The sequence below is a fragment of the Elephantulus edwardii genome, unplaced genomic scaffold, assembly GCF_000299155.1.
Source record: "Elephantulus edwardii isolate Elephantulus edwardi_28Jun2011 unplaced genomic scaffold, EleEdw1.0 scaffold00393, whole genome shotgun sequence".
Taxonomy (NCBI): domain Eukaryota; kingdom Metazoa; phylum Chordata; class Mammalia; order Macroscelidea; family Macroscelididae; genus Elephantulus; species Elephantulus edwardii.
Genome location: NW_006400143.1, coordinates 128,080 through 143,038, shown reverse-complemented (window position 1 = coordinate 143,038; position 14,959 = coordinate 128,080). Strand labels below are relative to the sequence as shown.

The 14,959-nt window shown below is 40.3% G+C and overlaps 1 pseudogene; it reads right to left on the bottom strand.

Moving 5' to 3' along the window:
• Positions 1-276: 276 nt before the first annotated feature.
• LOC102876059 lies at positions 277-3,391 on the bottom strand (annotated as a pseudogene).
• Between the last annotated feature and the right edge of the window lie 11,568 nt (positions 3,392-14,959).

Below are 14,959 nucleotides of genomic sequence, written 5' to 3'. Positions count from 1 at the left end.
TTCCAAATGTATGGTTTTTTCTCCTTTATCATCCTATTATTAATTTCTAATTTTGTTTTTCTTTAATCACACTATCATTTAGTCAGCAGGGGCCAGTCCACTGCCTGAGGGAAAAAGCCAGAGTGCCTTATGTATTCTTGTCCTCAAGTCTTCCAAGATTCATTATCCTGAAGAATTTTGTGGTAGATAATGATGGCAGAATCATGCCAACTCCCCTCTGCAGGTATCAGGAAAGACCCTGATGTGATATGAGGTGGCTCAGGCTGCAGGAAGACGTCAGTGTGCTAGGTGTTTCCTCTTTTTGTGCTTTTCATCTTTCTTCTTGTTGGCACACTTGGGACAGAACCATTGCATTTCTTCTGGTGGTGCAGCCGTTATTCCAACACAGGGCCAATGGTACCAGTCGTCACAGTCATCACAGCCAATCATTGGACTTCCATCATCAGGCTTGTTACACCCTGGACAGATCCAGATCTGATTACCCCACTCATCTCTTATCACATAAGTGCTCACCTTCTCAGTTACCACACTTCTTACCGGGGCTTTGGAACTCCCTGCTCCGGAGATGGCCTGTGATGGAGATGGAATTAAAGCGGATGAAGCAGTGGCCTGTTTGAGGATGGACAAAGGCACCAGGGGAGGGGTCACATGCAGTGGCTGGGGTGCGGGGGGCTGGCTCGGGGGGTGGGGTTTTCAGTCTCTTCAGAGAAGGGACCGGCTTAGCCTCGGGGGCTGGGACCACTTTGCTGATAACAGCACCAACTCTGAGAGTTAACCTGGGAATAACTGGACTTGAAGCTGGAACAACAGCCTCCATTTTTATTTTTTCATGCTTGTGTTTCTCCTTTTCTTTTTCTCTCTTCTCTCGCTCTTTTTTCTCTCTTTCCTTCTTTCTTCTCCTTTTCTTTCTCTTTCTTTTTCTTCTTCTCCTTCTTATCTTTCTTCTGTTTTTACTCCTTGGATTTTCTTTTCCATCAAATAATTTTTCAGGAAGCATTGGTGACAAACACTGATGGGATCCTCACTAGAGCAGGAGGGCTGAACAAGGGCAAAGCCATTTCTTTTGGCTTTTTTTCTAAAGGCGTTGGTGGGGTTTTCATCTTATCTTCTCTACCTTTATCTTTAGCCTTTTCTTTTTCTCTCTTATCTTTATCCTTTTTGCCTTTTTCTCGATCTTTCTTCTTATCTTTATGCTTCTCTTTCCTCACAAGTCAATCTTTCAATCTCACTTTTGGATCCCTATCTTCAAACTCTTTTATTTTACCTTTAAAGGGATCTGAATCTTCATCTTTAAGACAGTCCTTCCATGGATACTTAGTTTCCTTGCTGACTTCCTTCTCTTTAACTTTATCCTTCTCTTTACCTTTTCCCTTGCTTTTGTCTTTTTCCCTCTCCTTATCTCTCTGCATTTCTTTCTTTTTCATTTTAGTTTTCAGTTCTTTTTTCAAATTCTTCTTTATGTCTATTGATGAAGGCAGTTTGGCTTTCTCCTCATACACCTTATGAAGAGGTTCTTCGGGGGTGGGAGGAGAGACTGAGGGAGAGGAGAGATAAACAAAGTTGGGAGGGATATTAGAAGGTGTCCCCATTTTTGCTTTTAGTACCACCTCACCAATTGAGGCATCCATTGTTCATGAATTATCAGAACTTGAAGTTCCTTCTGAAAGAGGCAGAGGAGTGGATCCTGACCTAGTGAAGTTGAGGAAGTGGAAGCTTTTGGAGTAGTAGACTCTGAACCTGAAGTTCTCTTAGGGCTGGTAAAAATGTCTCCTTCAGATTCTGATCCAGAAGAAAACTCAAAAGGATCTGGCTCTCACGCAGCACAAGCTTTTGCAATCACGGCATCAACAGAGTCATCAATTGTTTCATCTGTTACAATAGCCTTTTTTGGCTGACTTTCATTGTTCAAGTTCCCCACAGCAGGGGGTGTCTGTATTTGTTTTACCTGTATAATCTCTTTGTTGATTTTTTCACTTATTGTAGCTGAAGGAGTCCTGTTTGGTGTTTCAGGTCTGATAGGTGGTTGGGGAATATGAGTCATAACCTTGGGACTCTTGGGGCTTTTGGGGCTCTTAGAACGTCCAGGTGACTTCGTTTCTTTGGATATCGTTTTAGGTGACCGAATAGAACTTCCGACCATTGCTGATGATTGACTAGTTTTAGGTATTTAGTCTTCTGTCCAGGAGAAGTAGTTTTTATTTTTGTTTTCGGTGTAAAGGGCTTTGTTTTTAATGGTTTTGCAGTTTGCATTTGTGATTTTGCAACTGGAGCCAACATTGGTGGCTCTGGAGACAGAGGTGCAATGTCTGTATTGTCCTGTATGTGGACTGGAGAAAGAATTGGTGGAATCTTTTGAGTATTTATTGAGCTGAGTGGCTCTCCGGCTTCCAGTAATACTACACCCACGGCATCCCTCTTAGTGTTCAACAGCCATGGTTTCTTCATAGAAGGCATTTCTTCAGCTTCAGGGCTATCCAACGGTGTCTTACCCAAGAAATTCTCATCATCAATAATTTCCTCTTCTTCCAATTCCTCATCTTCTTCCAAGGGAACCTGCATGGCTTCAGCTGATGTGCCTCCATCAGTGGGCACCTGCTCTTCCTCTTCTTCTTGAGAAGACACAATGGGTGGCATGTAGTCAGCAATGTATTCTTTCCTTTCTTCTGCATCTTTACTTCCAGGTTGAGGAAACTGAAGTACATTGTTTTTGCTAACAGGAAATGAAGGAATCTGATGTGGAAAGGTAACAGGTTCTATACTGTGAATATAGTCTTTTAACTCATGAAGATTAACTTCCATCTGCTGGAAAGCTTCACTAGCATCATCCAAAATAGGATCTGTTTGGCCATCCCTAGGCCACCAGAGCTCCCCACTATGATAGTGGTGGTGGTTGTCAGGTGCCCTCAAGCTGGAACCGACCTACAGCTGACCCTCCAGCAGGTTTTCAAAGGCAGCAAATCGCACAGGAGAAGACTGCCCATCTCTTTCTGGCAGAGCAGCTGGTGATTGACGTTGGGTTGGCAGGGCAGCTCCTTGCCACTAGGTCAATGGCACAGAGTACCAATGGCAGCCCCGTCCCAACTGCTGCAGATAGCGTTGCAGCACGTCCGTGAGAAGGTGGCAGTTGCTGAGTTGCACCGAGTCCCAGCCCAGCGCCTGGCACATCTACGCCACCAAGACCCTCAACAACGATCTGGAGTAACTCTCGCACATCCTGCTCCGTTGCAGTCCTTGCTGCCACTTCTCTCCACTCCCACCGCCTAACCTGAGCAGAGCCCCGATTCATCTTCCAGGGTCCCAGGGCCCCCGTGGCTGGGAAATCGTCCCGTCCCCGATCCCTGGCGACCACCTCAAAGCCCCACCAACACGGAGCGCGTCAGCCTGAGAGTCGCCATTTTTTTCGGGAAACATCTTTTATCTGTTTCTTTCTGTAAAACGTTTGTCTATCGGAAACTATTCTAAAGCTGAACATTCAAATTAAGACCGATTAGGAAAAAGGATTGGCCATTCACTTCTAAAATAACAGGCCTTCAAAAACCCCACGTACAATAAAGCACACATGCTCTATGAACTTAAGAAAGGATTCAGGCCTTTTGTTCATAGGTTTGCTATGAGTCATGCTCGACTCAACAGCAATCAACAAACAACTGAGTAGACCAGCAGATATGGCAACTGATTCTGAGCCCTCAAATATGGAAACACAAAGAAGGAGGAACAGTTGTAAGCAAATGCTAGTGATTGGAACATGGAATGTGAGAAGGATGAATGTAGGAAAATTGGAGATTATGTAAAAAAGAAATGTAACACATAAATATTGACATACTAGGTGTTGGTAAAATGAAATTGATTGGCATGGGATATTTTGAATCAGATAATCATATAATCTACTATGCCAGAGATGAAAAGGGAGGGAAAATGGGGTTGCTTTCATACTTAAAAATTCATTTCTAGATCCGTCTTGAAATACAATGTTGTGAATGATGGGATAATACACATTACAAGTAAGTTCAATGAATACCACTATCATTCAAATATATACACCAACAACCAGAGCCAAAGAGAAGGAATTAGAAGATTTTTACCAACTTTTCCATTCAGAAATCGATAAAACATGCAGTCAAGAAGCATTAATTATAATGGGTGACTGGAATGCAAAAGTTGGGAATCAGAAAGAAGGATGACTATTTGTAAAATGTGGACTTGGTGACAAAAATGAGGCTAGGTATAGAATGAGAGAATTCTGTACAATCAATGAGTTATTTATTATAAATACCTTTTATAAGAAACATAAACTATACACATGGATTTCACCTGATAGTATGCACAGGAATCAGGTGGATTACATCTGTGGGACAAAAAAAATCACTGGAGAATCTCAATACCAGCTGTGAAAACCAGGTACTGATTGTGGAACAGATCATATACAAGTTTAAACTGAAGTTGAAGAAGGCTAAATCAAATCCACAGGAACCAATTTTTTTTTAATTGTTAATGATTTTTTTAATTTTTTATTAAAACTTTAATGAAAGTTTACAGAAAACTTGGATATCCATTTATTCATTCTTGTACATTTTCCTCCCTTCCCCATTCCAGTTTTATTTTCTCTTTAAAAATTATTTTTTCATTGTTTCACAATTTTCTCCCTCCCCTTGGCCCCAGTCCAATTTGCTATGCACTTCTTATTCTAAACTGTTGTAATGCAAAAATACCTAATCATATATTTCTTTTAAAGAGCACTTTCCCTCGTCTGTTTCAATGTAGTGTTCATTATTTATCCCCTTTGCTTAGTTTCCTCCCCAACCTCCATATCAGTCATGTTTTATAATTGTGGAATTAAGTAGTATTTGTCTTTTTTGTGACTGAGATATTTCGTTCAGCATAATTTCCTTTATGGTGACCCATTTTGTATAATATTTTATGAGTTCTTTGTTTTTTAGTGCTGCACAGTATTTCATTGTATGAATATACCACAGCTTCTCTAGCCATTCATTTTTTGATTGGCAATTGGGTTGCTTCCATCTCTTTGCTATTGTGAACAATATTGTGTCTCCCTGCTCTGTTCTAATGACTGCCTCCTAAGGTGTGTCTAATTCAGGCTATGGTCTTTTCAATCACGTATTATGCTTCTGATAGCTGAACAATGAATATGGATGACAGAAGAAAAATTGATTTCTTTGAGTTGTGATTTTGGAAAAAACTGGCAAAAGAACAGTTACTTTTTGGAAAAAGTTGCAACCAGAGTGATCTTTGGAGGTAAAGATTATGAAACGACATCTCACATATTTTCATCATTTGGCTAGGCGAGACTATTTCTTGGAAATGAATTATCATACTAGGAAAGGTAGAGTGTCAGTGACAGAGAGGAAGATCCCCCTAAGAGAGGGACTGACTCAGTGACTGCAGCAATGGGCTCAAGTGTGTCAGAGCTGATTGGTGGCACAGGATAGGACAGTGTTCAGATCTATTGTTCATAGGGTCACTATGAGTCATACTTGACTCAATGACACCTACCAACAGCAGCAGCTATCCTCATTTTTCAGTATTTTTCACACTCTAAGTCTCTGTGTTGTTGTGTTATTGTTAGGTGCTGTTGTATCAAGTACAACTCAGAGCAACTCTTTGAACCTACAGCCTGTTATATCCTGTGCCATCCTTACCATTTCTGAAGCATCAGAACCCTTGTTGTGGTGGTGGTTAAGTTCCATCGAGTCGCAGGCTCTATGAAGGACAGTCCTTGAGGCTTAGGTGCCTTTCATCCTCTCTCCAGATTCATAGGGTTTCCGGAGGCAAGCTATTATGGAAGTGGATGCCACTCCTCCTTCCAAGCTTGTTTTAATCGGGGAGCTCCACCCCTATCTCTGTCCGAATTGGATAGCCAACCATTAACACATTTAACACATCAGTGCCACAGCCAGAACCCTTAGGAGTCCCTAAGAGACCACCTGTCCTCTATGAAGTCAATGATGGACTCAAATAGCTGCAGATAGTTTTCTATTAGCAGAGAAATTAGTAGACTAGGAAACCAGGGAAAGGATAGGGTTATGTGGTTTGTTGTTTTTCTCATTTCCATAGAATTCTAAAACTATTGGTTAGAATTCCATTGAAAAAACAAAAATGTAACTATTTCCCTTCTTTAAACATTCATTATCCAGATGTACAGTTAATATGGTAAAATTAGAACAAATGTTTGATTCTTTCTCTTTATTTGCTTGTTTTCAAAAGAATTAACTGGTAACCCAGCGTTCTCTAAAGTTGACAAAGCTTTTATTTTTCCCTCAAGGGCACTATGAAGTTGCAATTTTAAATGTGTTATGTGTTTCAATTTGAGCAACTTTGCATCTCTTCAAGTTGGCTCATGAGTCATTTTGAAGTGATCCCACCTGACTTAAAAGCTTCCTAGCTTTCACATCAGATATGTCGGGGCGTGACTTGACCTTGACCTAAAATTGGTCAATTCTCCAAGGAAAGTTAATTCATTTCAATAGGAATTATTTATTTAGAGACATAATCTGGTGCTAAGGTTGGTAATTGCTACTAAATTGCTCGTTATTGCTACACCTTTTCAGAATATAAAGCTAATATAAAAATATGTTTCTGACTGACTAAAGGAAGGAGCGACTGACAGTGCTGCTTTGCTGCTCCCACAGTTATTTGGGGGGATAACTGCTGTTTAGCTTGACCACATGGGACCCACTAACTTGGGAGCAACCACCCACCACAACATGACTCCGGAGGAGTGACCAACCACATGAGGAGTGACTGCCCCCAGTTGCCACACAATCCCGGAGGGGAATGACCTGCCCCCTGTCCCGTGACCCCAAAGAGCAACCACCCTTGGCTACCACATGACCTTGGAGGAGCAATGACCCACCACTATATGACCCCTGGCAGCCCGCAGCTAAGTAAGTGACTCCACCTTGCGACCTGCCGCCACATAAACTCCCGGCAGTGCCCAAACCCTGCCCCCATCTCCCGGTGGTAGTGCCCCAGCCCAGTGCACCACTCCCAGCCCAGCAACGTTCTCCCCCGCCCCCCCCCACGTCCCCTGTCACAGCCCCATGTTCCCGCTGCTGCCATCCCCACCCCGTGGTGGTACCACAACCATGCCCGACCCCACCCTACAACCCCAGTGGTACCCAGGGCCACTAGAGAATCCTTCATGCCACACAGAGACCAACCAAAGCACTAAGCCATGGACAGTAGGATTTTGAATCAGAACTATTGTTGGAGTAATTCCTTTCGAGCTACAGGAACACAAGGCCATGCCACAGATCCAGCCATCACCTGAAAGCACCAGCTGAGCTGTTTTGGGGCTGATCTAGCAGGAGAAAGACCAGTAGCATCCTGATTGGGTATTCTAGGGCACTGCGGATTACCTGGGAGAGCACCCAAGGGTGAACCCACTGGTGGGGAATTTGGCTGAGCTCTCTTGGACCATACTGACTGCCCAGGAACAAGCCAGCCAGTGGTAATCTGTCTAATCTGTCTGAACTTTTGTGGACACTGCAGAGCAGCCAGAGGCAAGTGGGTCAGCATATATTTGACTTTGACTTTTCAGGTCCCATTGGATCCACAGCCCTGTTTGGGCAGGGCCTGCTGCATGACAGCACCTGCGTAGGTTCAAGTGGGCAGAGACTGATGAGTGAAAACCACTTGGTGGGAAACGGACAGCTGGAATTTGAGAAGGGACACCAATAGTGAGCACACCAAGACAGCTGAGGACCGAGTGAGGTCCCCCAAGTGTTTGACCTGCCTTTGTGATCATCCCAACCCCTTGCCTGCATCACCTAGTTTGGTTGCACAAGGGTGCCTAATTGTCTTTAATTGGGAGCAACTTGACCTGTCTTACCCATAAGAGGTTGCTCTCACAGGCTCTGAACTGACATTTCCCTGAAATTAGAAGTTCGGAGAAACAAACAAGTCGAGTAGCTGCCCAACTGAACTCTAGAGCATTGTCTTCAGATTAAAAAAAAATCAATGTCTCAAAAAAAGCAAGCTATTCCACCCAATACACAAGATGTAACCACAAAGAGTGACAGAGTATCCATGGATTACCTAAAGCCAGAAAGTCTCATGGAACTTTCTGACACAGAATTTAAGAGGAGAATGATTGAATGGATGAAAGACAAACTTGAAGAATTACAGGATATTACAAGCAAAAACTAGGAGTAGCTCAAAAAAACAATCCAGAACAATGCAGAGAAAAGAAATGAGACATTGGTGGCACTGGAAAACAAGAAACCACTATCCAAAATATGAGGTCCAATGTTTCACATATTGTCAACATGATGGAGGGACACATGAGCAGAGTTGACGAGATGAAACACAGAACCAGTGAAATAGAAGACAGAATTGTCACCAGTGATCTGCTAGAGCAAAAAGCAGACTCAAAAAGAAGGTAAAAGAAGAAAATCTAAGAATAATGTGGGACAGAATCAAGAGAAAAAACATGCACATCATTAGAATCCCAGAACAGGAAGAAGCAAGTAAAGGCACCGAAAAAGTCGTGGAAGAATTACTAGATGAAAAATTCCCAGGCATAATGAAGAATGAGAGAATATATATTCAAGAAGCTCAGTGAACATCATATAGAATAGACCCCAAAATAAAAACATTAAGGAATATAATAGTTAAATTTGCCAGAACCAAAGATAAGGAGAGAATCCTGAAAGCAGCAAGGGAGACACAAGAGTAACCTATAAGGGAGAACAGATAAGATTAAATGCCAATTTCTCAGCAGAAACCATACAAGCAAGAAGAGAATAGGACATATATCAAACACTCAAAGAACACAACTGTCAACCCAGTAAAATTGTCCATCAAATATGAAGGAGATATCAAGATATTCCCAGAAAAGCAAAACTTAAGGGAGTTTGTAAAAACAAGACAAGCATTTGGGGAAAGACTCAGAGATGTCCTTCTTACAGACATACCACAGAAAACAGCATGGACCAGAGTAACTAGCAACAACACCAAAAAGAACTCAACACAATGATAGCAATAAAACCTTGCCTCTCAATAATCACACTGAATGTAAATGGTTTAAATGCACCACTGAAGAGAAAAAGAGTAGAAGATTGGATAAAAAACCAAAATCTATTAATATGTTGTCTACAAGAGACACACCTGAAAAATGAAGATAAAGAAAGACTAAAAGTAAAAGGGTGGAGAAAAATATACAAAGCAAATGGCAACCAGAAAAAAAGCAGGAGTAGCCATATTAATCTCTGATAAAATAAATGTCAATGTAAAAACCATCACAAAGGACCAGGAAGTCATAATGCTGAAAAGGGTCAATAGAAAAAGAAGACATAGCAATAATAAACATCTATGCACCAAATGAAAGACCTGTAAAATACATAAAACAAACATGAACAAAACTGAAAAAGGAAATAGACAACACTACTATAGTACTTGTAGACCTCAATACACCCCTCTCAAGAAAAGACAGAACTACCAGAAAGGAACACAACCAAAATACTGAAGAATTAAAGCACACAATAAACCAACTTGACCTCACAGATGTATATAGGCTAATGCACCCCCCAAAAGCACAGTATACCTTCTTCTCCAATGCGCATGAAACATTCTCAAAAATAGATCACATTCTAGGTTACAAGGCAAGCATCAACAAATTTGAAACCATAGAAATAATACAAAGCATCTTTTCAGACCATAATGCCACAAAATTAGAAACTAATAAGATAAAGGAGAAAAAACCATACGTTTGGAAGCTGAACAACACGTTGCTTTAACATGATGGGTACTAAAGGAAATAAAAAATGAAATTTAAAAGTTTCTTGAAACAAATGACAATGAAAACACCACTTGCCAAAACCTCTGGGAAACAGCCAAAGCAATAATCAGAGGTCAATTTATAGCAATAAGCAAACACATCAAAAGGCAAGAAAAACTGACCATTGACTCTTTGACCCAACATCTCCAGCAGATTGAAAAAGAACAGCAAGAAAAACCCAACACTCTCTAAAAAAATGGAAATTATAAAAATTAGAGAAGAAAGAAATGAAATAGAAAACTGAAAAACAATTGAAACTATCAACAAAACTAGGAGTTGGTTCTTTGAAAAGGTCAATAAAATCAACAAACCACTAGCAAAACTCCCAAACACAAGAAGGAGAAGACACAAATAATCCAAATAGGCAACATCACAATAGAACCAACTAAAATAAAAAAGCTAGTATTACAGTTTTTTGAGAAACTACACTCAAACAAATATGAAAACCTAGAGGAAATGGACAAATACTTACAAATGCACAACCTGTCTAAACTGATACAAACTGAAATTGAACACCTGAACAGACCCATTACAAAAGAAGAAATTGCAAAGGTAATACAACAACTTTCACTAAAAAAAAAAAAAAAAAAAAAAGCGCCCTGGACCAGATGGTTTTACAAGTGAATTTTATCAAACAACTGAATTTTATCAAACATTCAGAAGAGAAACGTCACCAATTTTACATAAACTATTTCAGGAAATAGAAAAAGATGGCATTCTTCCAGACTCATTCTATGAAGCAAGCATATCCTTGATAACAAAGCCAGGAATGTACACCACCAAAATAGAAAACTATAGGCCAATATTTCTGATGAACATAGATGCAAAAATCCTAAATATAGTACTGGCCAATAGAATAAAATGATACATGAAAGAAATGATTCACCATGACCAAATGGGATTCATAAGAGGTATGCAAAGATGGTTAAACATTAAGAAAATCAATTAATATCATTCATCACATCAACAAAGCAAAGAACAAGAACCACAATTGATACAGAAAAGGCCTTTGACAAAATCCAGCAATGTTTCCTGATTAAAGCAGGCAACAAAATAGGATTAGAGGGGAATTTCTTCAACATAACAAAAAGTTTTTATGTAAAACCGAGAGCCAGCATTGTTCTCAATGGAGAGAGGTTAAAGGCAATCCTTCAAGAACAGGAACTAGGCAAGGATGCCTACTATCACCTCTCTTATTCAATATTGTATTGGAAGTCGTAGCAATAACAATAAGACAAAAGAAGGAAATAAGAGGTAACCCAAGTTGGCAAAGTGGAGGTAAAATGATCCTCTATGCAGAAGATATGATTGTATACTTAGAAAACCCTAAAGACTCCGCAGGAAAACTCTTGGACACAGTGGACCAATTCAGCAAAATAGCAGGATACAAGATTAACATACAAAAATCATTTGGATTTCTCTGCAATGACAAAGAGAATACAGAGCCAGAACTAAGAAAAACAATACCATTCACCATAGCAAATCACAAGATTAAATACATGGGAGTAATTCTGACTAGAATCAGAATGGATCTATTCGAATATAATTACAAACATTACTACAAGAAACAAAAAGAGACCTGGAGAAATGGAAGAATATCCCTTGCTCATGGATAGGAAAATCCAATAATGTGTAAATGGCAATGCTAGCAAAGGTCATTTAGGCACTCAATGCAATCCAAATACAAATACCAATGCCATCCTTTAACGAGATGGAAAAGGCTACTTCCAATTTAACTTGGAATGGAAAGAAGCCCGAATAAGCAAAGCACTCCTTAAAAATAGAAAAAAGGTAGAGACATCTCAATCTCTGATTTCAAATCCTACTACACTGCTGTGGTGGTTAAGACAGCATGGTACTGGTACAATGACAGACACATAGATCAATGGAATAGAATTAAGAATCCGGAGATCAACCCATCTATCTATGGTCAACTGATTTTTGACAAGGAGATGAAATCAGTCAAGTGGGTAAATGACAGCCTTTTTAACAAATGGTGTTGGCAAAATTGGAAAAGTATCTGCAAAAGACTCAAGTAAGACCCACACCTCACTCCATACATAAAAACCAACTCAAGGTGGATCATGGACTTAGGGCTAAAACCAAGGACTATAAACTTCATTACAGAAAAGCTAGGAACAGCACTAGAAGTCCTAATCCACAACATAAACAGTCTTCCCAGTATCCTGGAAAACCTACAACCGGGAGAAGATAACCTAGATGAATGAGACTCAAATCCCTATGCACATCCAAAACCTTCTCCAACAGGGTAAAAAGGGAAGCCAAGGACTGGAAAAAAAATATTTGGTACTGACATGTCAGACAAGGCACTTATATCTAGAATTTATAGAATACGCAGGGAGATAAAGATAAGTAATCCAATCGAAAAATGGGCACAGGATATGAACAGACAATTCACTGAAGAAGACATTCAGATGGCCAACATGCACATGAAGAAATGTTCAAAATCTTTAACTCTAAGACAGATACAAATCAGAACAACTATGAAATATTATCTCACCCCAGCAAAAATAGCAAAATTTAACAGAACAGCAAGCAACAAATGCTGGCAAGGTTATTCACTGTTGGTGGAATTGTAAAATAGTGCAACCACTGTGGAAGGCAGTGTGGTGCTTTCTCAAAACTTTGCAAATAGAGCTACCATTTGACCCAGCAATTCCACTAGTGGATATACACCCCAAAGAGACCATAAATGCCACCCAAGCAGTTATATGTACACCCATGTTTATCGAGGCTTTGTTCACAATAGCAAGGAGTTGGAAACAACCCAAGTGCCCATCAACAAAAGAATGGATAGAGAAGCCGTGGTATATTTCCACAATGGAATACTATGCTGCATTGAAAAACAAGGAACTCATGCAATATTATTCAATATGGGTGACCCCAGAGGACACTATGCTGAGTAAAATATCTCAATCAGAAAGGGACAAATACTGCATAGTGCCAATGTTGTAAAAGAGGACTGATATTGGGATTGGGGAGGAGACTGAGAAAGATATGATAAATAATGTATACTGCATTGAAACAGATGAGGGAGAAAACTGTTTAAAAGGGATATGTGATTCGGTATTATTGTCAGGATAGGAGTCCAGAACAAAGGCTGCATAATGGAGTGGATCTGGGGGGAGGGATTGTAAAACAATGGGGGAAGTTTTCTTTTACTTTTCAAAGAGAAGAATGTACTGAGGGGGGCAGGGTGGGCAGGGAGAAAAGTGCAACAGTGAATGAATGGAAATCCCAAGCCTCTGTAAATTTTCATTAAAATTATTTTTTTTAAAAAAGAAAGACATGATTGTATGAAACACAAGGTGAATGAAGAATTGTGTGAAACACAACATATACAAATTTTGTAGGCATCATCATAGATGGTGAAGAGATGCAGATTGTTAACAGCTTTCGTTTGCTTAGCTCCACAATCAACATTTTTGGTACAGCAGCCAGGAAATTAAAAGGCATATTGCTTTGGGGAAGTCTCCTGTCAAAGACGTCTCCAAAATACTGAGGAGCAACGACATCAGTTTGGAGACTAAAGTGTGCCTGATCCAGGCCATAGTCTTTGCAATTACTTGCTATGTGTCAGAAATCTGGACAATGACTAGGGATGATAAAAGGAGAATTGCTGCCTTTGAGCTGTGGTGTTGGAGAAAAGTATTAAATAGACCATGGACTGCAAGAAGAACAAAAAGGGTCGTTCTAAAGAGGGTGAGACCAGGCTGCTCCTTGGAGGCAAGGGCTCTGAAGCTTCGTCAAACATATTTTGGACATATAGCAAGACAGGACCAGTCCTTGGAAAGGGACGTCATGCTCAGAAGGGTGGATGGACATTACAAGAGAGCAAGACCTTTGATGAGATGGATTGATTCAGTGACTGAGGTAATGGGGATAGATGTGTCAGAGACAATAAGATTGGCACAGGATAGAACAGAGTTTATGGCTATTTTACATAGGGTCACCATGAGTCGCAGAAGACTCGATGACCCATAACAACAACAATAACAAGCAAATAAATTAAAAAAAGTTCAAGAAAATAAAAGCAAAATATTAAAAAGATGAATTGACAGGATAAGACCAGGTTCAGATCTATTTTTCATAAGGTCACTATGAGTCGTAATCCATTGGATGACACCTTACAAAACAAGAATTATTATCAAATGGTCTCTCAACTTAGCAGATGCTGTTCCACTGCCCTAAACATTTCTTGAAGAGTCGCCTCTTTATCCACCCCACCTGCAAATTTGTGGCCACCCTTCAGATGTAAGCTTAGTAATTTCTTCTGTAAAAATCTTCAGCTTTCTGAGAGTTGAATTATATTTTTGTGATTATTGAAGCCTACACATTGCCTAAAATTAAACTAAGGAATAGTTCACGAATAAATGGGTAATTACAAACATGTTGTTGTTATGTGCCATCGAGTTGTCTGCAACTCATAGCGGTCCTATGTACAAAAGCCCTAAACTTGGCCCTATTCTGTGCCAATCTTACCATCTCTGACACACCTAGCCCCAATACCCTAGTCACTGAATCAATCCATCTCATTGAGGGTCTTCCTCTCCTGCGCTGTCCCTCCTCCCTCTCAAGCATGATGTCCCTCTCCAAGGACTAGTCCCTCCTTGCAAAATGCCCAAAGTATGTCAGATGAAATTTCAGAATCCTTACCTCCAAGGAGCAGCTTGGTTTCACCCTCTCAAGGAAAAATCTGTTTATTTGCTTAGTAGCCCATGGTATATTAAATACTCTTCTCCAACAACACAGTTCAAAGGCATCAATTCTCCTTCTATCATCCCTAGTCACTGTCCAGCTCTCTGACATATAGCAAGTCATTGCAAATACTGTGGCCTGTATTAGGTGCATCTTAGTCTCCAGAACTGACATCGTTGCACTTCAGCACTTTAGAGAGATCTCTAACCACAGACTTTCCCTTCACAATATTTTTAATTTCCTGGATTCTGGTGCCAAGAGTGTTGACTGTGGAGCCAATCAAACCAAAACTGTGAACAATCCCAATCTCTTCACCATCCATAATGATGCTGCCAATTGGCCCAGTGGTGAGAATCTTTTTTTCTTGAAATTGAGCCTCAATTTATATGGAAGACTGCAATCCCTGACCTTCCACAACAAGTGCTTCTGGTCCTCTTCAGTTTC